At 38.8% G+C, this 9,843-nt stretch overlaps 1 protein-coding gene across 5 annotated transcripts in view; it reads left to right on the top strand.

Moving 5' to 3' along the window:
* The first annotated feature begins 310 nt into the window (after nt 1-310).
* atf7ip (activating transcription factor 7 interacting protein) overlaps nt 311-9,843 on the top strand; it is a 31,160-nt gene continuing 21,627 nt past the window's right edge. For 2 of the 5 annotated variants that reach the window (XM_085459533.1, XM_085459529.1), the window contains exon 1: nt 311-905. The gene's annotated coding sequence lies outside the window, so the exon portion shown is untranslated. Of the gene's footprint in view, nt 916-9,843 lie in introns of all 5 variants that reach the window. The other 3 variants (XM_085459534.1, XM_085459532.1, XM_085459530.1) reach the window with 2 other exon arrangements.

The raw sequence follows: 9,843 nt of genomic DNA, 5'->3' as shown, positions 1-9,843 counted from the left end.
CCTTCAGGTGGACTCTTCTCATGTGTGCACTTCCGCGTAGAAAGTGCAACACTTCAATGTACCTAACACCCTGCATAACCACCATGCTTGCCGATGCAGCAGGTCTGTGTAACTGTGAGTGTAGGTTTATAAAACTACAATCACACTACTGTCTGTAGTTAGGTTACAGACAAATTTTCAGGCTGTTGTTTGGCAGAAGGCTCCTCCCCCTCCCTATAACCCCTCCCCCTTAGCACTGTAATGTCTCTGGGCTCTGTCTGGACACCCCTCCCCCTCCATGCCAATGTTCAGCTGCCTGTTCTCTACCACTCATTGGCTCTGTGATTCTGTCTCAAACCTGCTCCTCCTGCTGCAGGGTAACTACAAGCTGCAGCACATTTTCTTTGAGTCCTGCATATCCTCCATACTAACCGACCTAAAACATCCTGCAGCGGTTCATATACATACCTTGCCTGCTTTTATCTACCGACTTCAGCACGGTGACCAACAGGATGCTTTAAAAAAAAAAAAAAACCGGGTGAACCACTCAGACTGCATCTCTGGACTGCGCGACCGTTAGTCGTTTAACGACCAAACCCCCTCTCCCCCGGTCGCAACGTCAGCCGTTGGAGTTTTTTTGTGCGTGCGCGAAAGGAGGAGGAGTCTGTTCGCGAGTCAGAGGGGGCGCGGAGCAGTCGGTTGAATCCGCGAACACAACAGTTGTTGTTGTGGCACAGCTCACTAGTTTCCCCGGTTCATCTTGAGAACGTGGACTTGATGCAGCACTCATAACGCATCCCGAGAGCATCGGCGCTTCACACAGGGGGTCCGTAAGAGTTGGTTTGGACACCAGCGGGTGAGGAGGGGACCGTACGGAACGAAGCTTAAAATCGCGGGAACGTCGGCGGACAGCGTAGAGAAATTCGGTGAGTCGAGGTACTGCAGTTAGCATGCTACCCAGACAGCTTATTTGTACTTTTATTTAATAGCAGTGAATGTAGTCCTTTATGGAACTTGTGGTTCTGAACAGAAACATTTGATATGAATTAGGGGAAAAAATCTGTTACTGGTAGTTGGCTGCATACAATGCAACAGTGACCCCTACAGACCGGGATTACAGCAGACATGCATAATGAAAACCCTGTCAGCTAGCAGTGTCAGTGTTCGCTAAATGAATAATGGTATATTGATACTGTTTTGGTTTTTTTAATCGATATCACGGAGTGAAAACATTTTATTTGCAGCTTTTATTTACAGACATTTTTAAAAAAAAATTCTCTAATGGCTTATATTCGATTCGTTTTTTTGTGTGCTAGAAAAGTCATTTGCATAACCAGTCTGGAGTCATAACATCCGTGTATGCTAGCATTAAACTGTGAATTGATTTGAATGCTGATATATCTTACATTTGTTATTCAGGTAGTTTTTTTTAAATTACATACAGCATATATTTTAGAACATTTGAGCTTTAAAAAAATTACATGTCTATTCCTTGATTTCTGATAAACGTTGTGAAACAAGTCACCTTTATCTTTAGTTATATAAATCAGCAGTCCCCAACCTTTTTTGCGCCACGGACCGGTTTGTGCCCGACAATATTTTCACGGACAAATACAACAAAATAAAACTAGTACCGGTAACGAAAAAAAGATTTATTCATAACACAGGTGAAAAGACCCAGGAAAACCGAGTTAACGATAAAAACGATAACAAAATAACGCTGAAAACCGATAAAAACCCTGAAAACCATACATTTCACACCTGAGCCTCAACTCTTGCGACCCGGTACCAAACGACTCACGGACCGGTACCGGTTCGAGGCCCAGGGGTTGGGGACAGCTGATATAAATAATAGTCGCTTTACTATCTGCTGATTGAAGAAAGAGTTCTTACATCTCATCAGTAATCAAATACTTTAAGTTTGCTTCCCAATTCAGAATGTGGAAATGCACACTTGTGTCTCTGATGTTTTTGTACCTCATTTTATGGCTTTTTAGGTAAAGTTCTACAAAGTCAATGTAGCAACTGCGCCATGTTGGTGCTAGGAAGCAGCGAATATAATCAGCATGTTGACATAACAAAAAGCTTTGTGGCGTCCGTTATTGATCTTCTGTGGATGCTAAATGAAAATGTGGCTTTTATTTTAAAAATAATATCCACAAAAGTTTTTTAGCTCTTACTAGATGGTATCCCTAAATTCACTGCTACAGTATAATCTTTTTAACTTAGCTGTCTAAAGTGACTAGAAGTGAGTAGGAGAAAGCTGCATTCCTCATATTGAGCAGCTGAACCCGCCCCCTCCCCCTCTTGGTTTAAAGTGGTACAATCCAGTAATTTTCCATTTCACTCTCCTAGGATGTGGGTGTGGCCTAAAGTCAATGATCAGACAAGAGTTGAGCAGGTTTTGGTTTTTTTACCTGCCAGTGACTTTACTTGAAAACTGAAATCTCCACCTTTTATGGTTTTGGTGGAAAGATGGAAAGATGTACATGATCATTACACTGCACTAAAGATCAGACACCAAATGTCTTGGGCAATTTCTCAGTTTTCAGTGCTGTAGTCTTTCATCATATTTTCCAACATCTTACATATTTTTTTAAAAAAATCAGTTAATATAAAGTCAACAGTTTCATATTTGCTTTTAATTTTTTGAATCATGCCTTGTTTCTGGTTTCACCTCCCCCTCTTCACTTCTGCAGTGCTCACATGGTGCACTTGTAATTCATTACAGAGACTGTTGTTTCCCTACAGAACAGGAAGCAGCCCTTAAAGGCACAACCTATTTTTGTGTGTGTGTGTGTGTTTAAAGTTATATTTGACTTTGCTGTAGCTATTTATTGTGCTTTTCCTGTAATCCAGGTTTTTGCAATTACTGTAATAGTAATATGCTATGCTACAGTTTGTAGTTTTACCTGTGTTCGCTTTAAGATTGTATTCAGTTTGGATGTGTGTTTTAACCGGTGCCCTTTCGGTTGCAAAAAAACAGAATGCTCGATTAAGCCCTAAACTCCGCACGAAAATGTTTAGTGGTCAAAATAAACTTTTTCCCCCCCATAGATCTCTGTAGAACCAGAGGTTCTTTTTGCAACCACAACTGTCACCCTCTGGTGGCCGTCAGATAGAAGCCACTTCCAGGTTAGCTTCGTATATGTTAGAAATGCGTAAAACAAAAAATGTCAGCTAGCAGTGGCAGTGGCCAGTGATAAATTAATTACTTTCTAATACCATAGAATTGATAATATTACACTGGCAAATTTTTAAAATTCTGATTAATATGACATTAAATGTTAAAACAAACAGCAAAAAGCTACTTAAACATTGTCACTGTTTTTGTTCGTAACAAACTGTTTCAGGTGGGAAAAACTACAAAAATATAATGAATTTTCTCCCAAATTTCACAACTGGAAATGTACATTTGTGTCTTGGGTATGTTCATACCTCACTTCAAGACATTAAAAGCCAGTCCTACAACATCAGTGTAGCGACTGTGCCGTGTTGGTGCTAGGAAGCTGCAGACATAATCAGTGTCCTGCAAAGGTGGTAATTTGGGCGAGGGACAAAAAAAATGACAGATCTTAATGTGTAGTTGTTTATCTTGAGATAGAAACTAATGAAGAAAGTGCCAAAGTAATAAATGGACTATGTCACTCTGTTTTGTGTCGTTGGATTGGCAGCTTTACTGAAGAGTTAGCGATTTAAAAAATACACTTGCAGGAATCGCTGTAGCTTATCAAACTGCAATCTAGATAGAGCCTTCAATGTGATAGAATAGAAAAATATAATGGCTAATGTGAGTAAGAGGCAGCTGCACCCCTCCCCTCTTGGTTTAAAGTGGTACAGTCTAGTAATTTTCCATTCCACTGTCCTAGGATGTGGGTGTGGCCTAAAGTCGATCTCATCAGACAAGAATTAAGCAGGTTTTGTCTTTGACCTATCACACAAATTTACTACAAATGAGAAATCTCACTTTGTTTTTGGTTTTGGTGAACTGATGCGCAGAATAGATATAAGGCCAGCGGAGTGATTTCTGAACTGCATAAAATATCAGGCACCAAGTGGTTTGGGCAATTTCATCTGTCTTCAGATTTGGAGTCTTTCATATTTTCCAACTCCCCGTTATAATGTTATTGATAACCGTGTCCATAGAAACAGAGAAAATTAAGAGTTTAATATTTGGTTTTTACCCTTTTAGAACATGGTATGGCCTTGTTTTTGGTTTCACCTCCCCCGCTTCACCCAGCGGCAGTGCTCACATGGTGCACTTGTAATTCATTACAGTCTCTCTTTTTTTTTTATCTGCAGAAGAGGAAGCAGCCCTTAAAGGCGCCACATACATTTTTCAAAAGCTTTCTTGTAGATGTTATATTTGACTTTGCTGAATTTATTTAACTTCTTATACCGTGTAAGATTGTCTGTATTGAGTTTTATAAATCAGCAATTTGTAGAGCTAGCTTCATTAAGATTTTAAGATTGTAAATAAAAAAATATTTTGTTTTGTTTTCTATCATTAAAATCGAGACCTTCTGGGGAGCTCCATGTGGAGAAAAGGGGGAGTTAGTGTGACAGCAGTCCTGGTTTATACATGTTTGCTACCAGATGTAAGTCGGCACTGTGCAGCTGTTGGCTCATGACAACTATAGGCCAAGAGTTTTTGGCCTCAGTGATAAATATGAGCAGAATTTGATGACATAACTCAGATTCATCTGAAATTTTAATGTGTATATTAGACAAGGGCGTAAAGTGCCATTCAGGTAGGCCACATCACTGTACCATGTCACACAGAGCATACTTGTATCTTGCAGCATTTTCTGTAGAGAAATAATTAAAAATAATATATCACATTATATAACTGGTCAAGTGACAAAATGCATATTGATTCTCAATACTCTCAATACGTGCCACTGGTATTGTGTGACATTATTTGTTATGTATCTTAAATTCTTACAAAGCGGTGCACTTCAACATGAAATGGTATTCATGTTGGTATATCATAGTAGTTATGGTTAAAACCATGTCACCATGGTTATTTATTGAAATTTAAGCTAATTCTTAATAGATTGATCAAATAAATCAAATGTAGAAATATAGAGACATAACTGATTTGTCCACAATGAAAAGGCAAATCAGTTTGTGTGTTTCTCATTTAATTACAGATTCTGACATTTACATGTTATGTTATGAAATTATTCTTATGGAAGTTAGGTCAGGCGTGATGCTGGCTTCCAGTACTGTATTTTTAACTTTAAATAGGAAAAAATTTGCCCTTGTTTGTGAGATTTTGAAAGCATGCCAAGTCTATGAGAACCGGTTTCAGCCAGTTGGAGCCGGTTCCTTTGCTTTGGGCTGAAAATGAGAGAGATGAGAAATGTGATCTAGGTTCAAAATTCTGTGTGCTGGTTATTCGTCGTTGATGTCTTGTTGTGCTGCTGATTAGAAATCTTGGTTGTTTCAGATGTAATGTTGTACTTCACACATAATAATGATGATGATGATAATAACAATAAAAAAGTGGTCAGGTTTTACACAGATTTTTATCCTATTAAAATGAGAATGTTTGTGCTTAAGACATGCTACACTTGCGTATTTTCCAGCTTCATATTTTGTTGTGGCTGTTTGTAATTATTTAATCCTGGTAGCTGTCTGGTAGCAATATGAGTACTAAGGGGATGTTACACAGAAGAGCAGTGATGTGGCAAATAAAGACTGAAATATCAGGAAAGTTATTTGTAAAATTACAGAAAAAATTGACCTTTTAACATTACCTAAAGCAGTGAATCTTACAATAGTTTTTAGACTAGGCGACTAAAGTCTTTCTCATGTATTCAAGTTACCTGTACAGGCCTCCTAGCTATATTTCAGTTATTTAGAAAGTTCAGTTGCTGCTACATAGGGATATGCGCGACTACTTAACTAGATGTATAGATGTTACTCCCCTTGCTAGTAGACATCAGAAACACTAGTTGGCTAGTAGGGCTGCCACAATTTGTTGACATAATCTATGACATCGACTATTAAAAAGTGGTTAGTCCATCATTTTATTGTTGACGCGTCATATACATACCACATAAATGTGTTTTTGTAACTGCAATACACTGCAGGAAGGTATGGGGGCAGTATCACATTTTCCATCTGCAAGACTGCACTCAATATTAACAAAGAAGAAGTGTAGGCGAATGGCAAAGCAGGAAGACGGAAGAAAATGGAAACTGAGATTTTAAAAAATGCGAAAGCATTTCACAGAAAACAAACTTAAATGCAGACTGTGCAAAGTAGGGCTGCCACAAACGATTATTTTGCTAGTCGACTAGTCACCGATTATTTTTGCGATTAGTCGACTAATCAGATCATGCATCCATTGGACGTAAAACGTACAGCTTATTGCACTAGCATGCATCTGCTCTTGTTTAACTATCATTAGCTTACAGCTTTAAGTGTTTAAGGTATGTGCTAACTAAAAGTAGAGACAAGATGATAGTTTATTAAATTTTAATGAAATTTGCAGATTTTTTCGGTGGAGCTTAATTAGAGCTGGGCGATATGAGATTTTTTCATATCACGATATGTTTTTTTCATTTCAGGCGATAACGATATCTATCACGATATAAGCCAAATAACTATATTTGTAAGATTTAAATGTGCCGTTGCTCACAAGTAAAATGTGAAATAATCAGCAGCTTGTTTATATTTAAATATTTATTTCCCATAATAAGTTCAACAGGGTAGATGTACTTAAGGAACATGAGACTTTTTCAGATAAATAAAGGCAAATATTGCAAACTACACAAAAGGCAGCCGCTAAAGCGTTTAAGTTTCAAAATAGAACAAACGAAACAGACTAAATTGTCAATTCCACTTAGAAACAAAATATTAATTCTAAAAATAAATCTTAGTTTGTTTTACAGAAGAACAGACAAAACTGACTAACTTTTGTCAATATCAAATAAACTGAGAACTAAAAGGAAATTCTCAATCTCTCCTTGTTGTATAGCTTAGCTTTTCAAACAGTTTTAACAGTTACTTTAGTCTGACAAAAGCCGAATGACGAATTAGCGCTTCCAGTCAGAGACTGAGGCTACGTCCACACGTACACGGGTATTTTTGAAAACGGAGATTTTCGTTTTAAAAAATAATCCCGTCTACACATAAAGGCAGAAATGAAGGAAAACGCTGCTATGAACATGCCAAAGCAGCAGGTGGCGCTAGATTCCTAACCGTGCAGAAATATTGGCCAATCAGAAGTCTAGAAGCCTCGGTGGGAAAAAGTAAACAAAGCTGGGGCATAGAAGCAGAACCGAGTCGTATGTGTGGAGGGACAGTAACTGTGTGTGTATGTAAGCATTTAAACACTGCAGAGAGTAGAATTAACAGTAACAGTATTGTAGAAATTCATTTCACCGAAACAATAACGTGGCGCACAGTGTGACGCATGCACCAGTTTATTGTATTTCCAGACTTACTTTCGGCACAATTTACAGTGCACGCTACTGTTTTTTGTCAGACTTGAAATAGCCGAAATACCTTCACACTACGGAACTTCTATGGCTCTTCCGTTCGACAATCTCTCCGGCATTGGAACCATCATCTGTTTTCTCTTCGGTCACGCTCGGTTGATTTTTCTAGTCGGCACACTCATTTCCTCCATTACGCGCTGGCTCCATTACCCGCTGGCTGCTTCCCAAACAAACACACGTGCGGCTTGGCACTTGTGCTGTACGTAACAAGTCACGCCACGTGACGCTGCGGCTGTGATTGGTTCGGCTCTGCGCTACTTAATTTGGATTGGCTGACCTTTTTTTTTTTTTTTTTTAAGAGGACAAGAGCGGCGAGGTCTATCGCGATAGCTTAATTTCTCTATCGAGTAAAAGTTATATCGCGATACATATCGTTATCGTTCTATCGCCCAGCTCTAAGCTTAATAATCTCAGTCGTCTGCTCCTTGCTATCTAAAATATAACAGGACACCGGAGTATATTCTCGAGCATCTCACACTTCTGATAATCAGTTGTCTGCTTGACGTTTATTCAGCTGTGTAAAAACTATAACTTTAATCTCAGCCAAACCGATTTACTCAGGAACAAAGAAAATACTGAAAAAAACCAAACAATAACATTTTAAGTTATCTAAGTGACTTATATATGTTTAACCTGAGTAGCGAAAGATGGCAGTGGGTTTGAAAACGATTTGCCGGGAGTCCGGTGTTCTCACCGGCTCTAGTGAGCCTTGAACCCGGGCTAGCTATCGAGCTGGTGGGTAACAGACGTCTCTGAAAACGTCGGAGCACTTTTGAAAATATGTGGTGTCTTGATACACTGAGCTGGTGTTTGAAGTTTACACAGCTACATTCTCGCCTGAAAATATGTTAAGTTTATTTTGTGACCCAGAAAGAATAATAAGAGTAATATTAAAACTAACTAGCTGCCGCTATTGTTGGAAACTGAGCTGGCATGCGCTATGAATTCTGGGACAGGGTTGGGCTACAAAGTATACACCCGACCCATCCTTCAAATCTTGGGAAATAAAGGACGCATTTGTTGGCGGCATTTGTCGGAGTCTTCGAATTTGGACAATCTTCGTCGTGTCGCTGTAACGTAATTGGCCTACTAATGCGGGCACAGGAAGATGCGGTTCCTGAATTTGGACACAGCTACGATACCGGACACTGCTTCTTCTTTGGGGTTTAAAGGCAGCTGGCATCGTTGTACATGCAGTGCTGCCAACTTCTGTTTCAGTCCGTTATTACACTCTTAAATCCTGCTACTTATTCCTGCGTCTTTTGGGATCTTACAAAGCTTCAAACAACGCATCGACTACTAAATTAGTTGTCGACGATTTTGATAGTCGACGTAATTGTGACTAGTTGACTAATCATGGCAGCCCTAGTGCAAAGCGACAGCAGTAGTTTAAATGCTCATAAACTGCAGTTCATAAATATTTAAATCCCCAGATTTGATCTATGATATCAAATCTGAATGGGTCAGTTTTATAGATTTACGTTAATGTGTTGCGTTGATACTTAATGTTATAATGTTATGACAATGCTTGCTAAGCGAACACCATTTTAGTTTTGTTAGCTAATAAGTGAAATGTGATAGTAAACCATTAAACAGGAGAAGCTACACTGTCTCCTAGTTTGGGGGTTTTTCCACACAATTGCAGCCGTAATGATTAGTTGGCTTTCCATTCGGTTTCTTAACAGAATAGATAAACATCTAGTCACCTAGTCAGGGTTTTGTGGTCTGTAGGGTTGTGTAATGTCATATTGTCTGCAATACCAGAATATATATTACATGATAAGTGTCATATCTCAATATCATTGCTGTAGCAAAACTATGGTTATACATTGTCTAGGTCATGCAACAAAGAGATAATCCCAGGCATGTCTGATAGCAAGAGCTGCCTGCCAGTCTCAGGTGATGATTTAATACTTAAAAAGGGAGCTACTTCAGCAACCTCCAATAAAGTAGTAGTGTAAAATATGTAAAGAATGTTGTTTCCACTGAAAATGGAAACAAGAAACTTGTTTCACCACTTAAAGAAGAACACACTGTCAAGTACAGCCAGATTATGAAGCAGGGGATGTGCGACCGAAATGTTAAAAAAAAAAAAAGACTCGACTGTGCATAACTGCACTCACTAGCTGCACTCCCTATGACAGAAGGAGCAAATGTTTGATGAATATTACCAATACTGTTACATGGTGGTCAAGGAATGCTTTAAGCAAACTGGTCAAAAAGCTTGAAGCAAGTTACAACTACCCAGGTAGAAAATATTTTTCATTGGCCACACTGAGCGAATTGTGCACTCTAGCCAGTAATAAAACTGTAAAACCTGTAATCTGTGTTCAGCTATTCTTTTCACAAACAG

The sequence above is a fragment of the Copadichromis virginalis genome, linkage group LG6 (assembly GCF_057382275.1).
Source record: "Copadichromis virginalis isolate Kocher_CV1m ecotype Utaka linkage group LG6, C_Virginalis_male_GT1.1, whole genome shotgun sequence".
Classification (NCBI taxonomy): Eukaryota; Metazoa; Chordata; class Actinopteri; order Cichliformes; family Cichlidae; genus Copadichromis; species Copadichromis virginalis.
Note: the sequence above shows the minus strand (reverse complement) of the source record. Positions and strands in the feature narration are given on the sequence as shown.